Source organism: Lolium rigidum, chromosome 5, assembly GCF_022539505.1.
Source record: "Lolium rigidum isolate FL_2022 chromosome 5, APGP_CSIRO_Lrig_0.1, whole genome shotgun sequence".
In the NCBI taxonomy this organism is placed as follows: Eukaryota; Viridiplantae; Streptophyta; class Magnoliopsida; order Poales; family Poaceae; genus Lolium; species Lolium rigidum.
In genome coordinates this window covers 208,240,704-208,244,168 of record NC_061512.1, presented here as the reverse complement: position 1 = coordinate 208,244,168, position 3,465 = coordinate 208,240,704, and positions in this window count along the sequence as shown.

Here is a 3,465-nt window from a genome sequence, read left to right as displayed (position 1 = left end):
TTTACATACCACCATGGCCCCCACACTCGCCTATCTACTTCTCTATGTCGATGACATTATTCTTACGACTTCCTCCTCCACTCTCCTCACATCCATCATCAACACTCTTAGCTCCGCGTTTGCTATGAAGGACCTCGGTCCTCTTCATCACTTTCTAGGAATTTCTGTCACCCGCACAACCTCAACCCTCCACTTATCCCAACGTCAGTACATCCTAGACGTCCTTTCTCGTGCTTGGTATGCGTGATCGCCATCCCGTACCTACACCAATTGACACAAAGTCTAAACTTTCTGCTTCTAGTGGTTCTCCTTATCCCGATCCTTTTCACTACCGCGAGTCTAGGCGGTGCCCTACAATACATCACCCTTACACGTCCCGACATCTCCTATGCTGTCCAACAAATTTGCCTTCATATGCACGATCCTCGTGACTCTCACTATCAACTCATTAAACGCATTCTTCGCTACCTTCACGGCACTCTAGATTTAGGCCTTACTCTACACTCCACCTCCTCTCATGCTCTCACTGCTTACTCGGATGCTGATTGGGCCGGCTGCCCGGATACACGTCGATCCACTTCCGGTTTCGTGTGTACTTGGGTGATAATCTTGTGTCCTGGTCTTCCCGCCGACGAGCCCTCTGTCTCTCGCTCGAGCGCTGAAGCGGAGTACCGCGGTGTTGCTTGCTCGTGGTTGCTTGAAACTTGTTGGATGCGTCACCTTCGCGAGAGCTTCGGCGGCACGTGCACAAAGCTACGGTGGTCTATTGTGACAATGTCGGTGTAGTTTACCTCTCGATCAACCCGGTTCAGCATCGTCGCACAAAGCACATTGAGATTGATATCCACTTCGTGCGGGAGAAGGTCGCCATTGGTGCTTGTTCGCGTTACGCACGTGCCATCGACCTCTCAATATGCGGATATTTTCACTAAAGGGTTGCCTACAGCTTTGTTCCAAGAATTTCGATCCGGTCTTCACGTCTCTCCCGCTCCTCGTTCGGACTGCGGGGCGTGTTAGGCAACGTATCACGAAGATCTCTTCCTCTAGATACTTCGGCGGTTAGGATCTAGATTTCTTGGTTATCAAGTTTACTTGTAACACAATGTAACTTGTCTATATATATATGAGAGGGATTGAGAGGCAGGCCATCGAGCCGCCCTTGCTTGCACAATTTCACTTGGGATATGCAGTAAGTGGCAAGAAGGGCACTGAAAAAAAGCTCACTCTTCCATTGATACACTTGGGATCTATGTACATTTTACAGGAAGGGGGGCAAAGGGACCACCACTGATCGGGCGCGATCGCAGAATCTGAGCTGTTTTTGAAAGGCAAAACTATCAGCTTCGGCTCCTCCAGGCTCTCCCGTTTGTTGCTGATCTGATCGCTCTAACTCGGAGCAAGCGAGTTGTGCCGCCCCGGTCGGTTGTGGTCTTCACCGCGGTTTCCGCATCTAGGATGGATTGGGTGGGTCACATAGCTTCAAGTGTCGCATGCACCGAGGTGACGCCGCGAAGATGACGATGTTGCCGATCGGAACGATCGTGTAGACGGCAATATGACCGACAACTGGCACGTAAGTTTCCGCTGCGATGAACGGGTTGTCGCTGAAGCAGACAATTTGGCCGACTGTCATGGTATCACCGATGCCTCCGAGAGCTTTCGCCCGAAAATCGAATCCGGATGTTGCTAGCCCCATGGTAGATGCCAACTGTCCTTGCCTTGTCAATGATAGTGCCATGAGGGGGTCCTCAAGGCTACGGTTATTAGTGGAACTACATAACGGGATGTTCGGGTCGGTGTGAATCAGAGGTTTACCCAGGTTCACGTCCCTTTGATGGAGGATCGCTACGTCCTACTAATAATTCAGTGTATTCGATAGAGTACATGTTACAATTATGTGTTATGCGTTTCCCTAGAGGTTGTTTCCTGATGGCAACAACTATGTGTGTACCAACTCGTTGGGACTCCAAGTGCAGAGTGTTGTAACAAACATATTTTTCTCAAAAGCATGACTCAAGGGTTATATAGGACTCTCGGAGAGTTGGTGAAGAATTACTCCCCTTCCCCTCTTCAAGCAACCTACAAAACAAATAATTGTCTTGTGTCCCCAACTCCACCATGTGGTTGTCAAGCACAAGGTTTCGTGTAAGTAATTAGAAGATTATAGTAAATAAATAAAATGAAATAACAATCTATGCTAGGCAACAAAAGTAAAACAATAAATTAAATATCTTTTTGGGTTTTGGATTGGATTTGCTAAGGTAAATATATTTTTGGACTTTTGAAATAAATAAGTGCTAAAAATATAAGGGTTGCTAAAAGTATTGGTTTGGTGTTTCTTAAGATTAAAATTGGACCAGAGTTTATGGTTTCACTTGACTACTATTTCATAAAGGTGTAATAGATAGTAACAATTCATTAAATTGTATTATGTTGGTGGAATCTAATATTGTGAAATAAGCATTTGTATGGGCATCACGTCCTAACATATATAGAGATGATGCAATACATCTCACTTATAGTCCACTAGAAAGGAAAAAATCCAAGCAATCTAGATTGAAGAATTAACATAGATAGCCTTAAGAACTTTGACATAATATTTGTATCTCAAATATACTACAAAGAACTTTGACATAATGGGATGCAAATATGAAGGATTATGTGGAAATAAACTACAAAGTTCGTGTATGCATTTTATATGCATGCAGGCTTATAAAGACGTCAGAACCTAGGGTTTGATAGAGGTAAAGATATGGCCAACTACGGAGTCCTAGTCTATGTCGGCAAGTATACCGTGTCTTGTACTTCAAGTCTTCCATGCTTGATGTTTTATATCTTGCTATCATCATAGGTTAATGGTGCACATAGGCGAACCATAATTTATAGGTTTGTGCTTGATAAGAAAAACATTAATTTTATTCTGCACTTGTTCAATCCCCAACGTAGAAGTTTTTAAACCGCCTACCCCCCCCCTCTAGGAGACATCATTGATCTTTCGATAATGATCATCACCAAGGGAATATCTAGCAATTGAAGCTTAGAAAAAATTCAAGCATATAAGCATAAGTTAACTAACAAAACTGAAGAACAAACATTTTAGTTAACACTTGATGAAATGAGCACATGGTGGAGCCACTGGAGCACATATTATGTTCATCAAATGGATGAACTAGGTGTGGTGACCCTGCATACCACTGCATGTTGTAGTATGCCAGTCGTTGATGTAACATTCACGAAGTACCATTCCGCAAATATTACATCCCTCATAGTAGTACAACAGAACATAGCAGGGTCCATAACTCATTCATTTATTATTACAACTATCATACACATGTCATCTTGGAGCTCCTCTTGGGTCCTAAGAGGAATACTCCTGGGTTCGAGGCGAACCCAACTTAATTTACAATACAAGAGTCTCATTAAACTAAACATTTATTTCATCGAGCGAGCTAAATACTAGAGTTC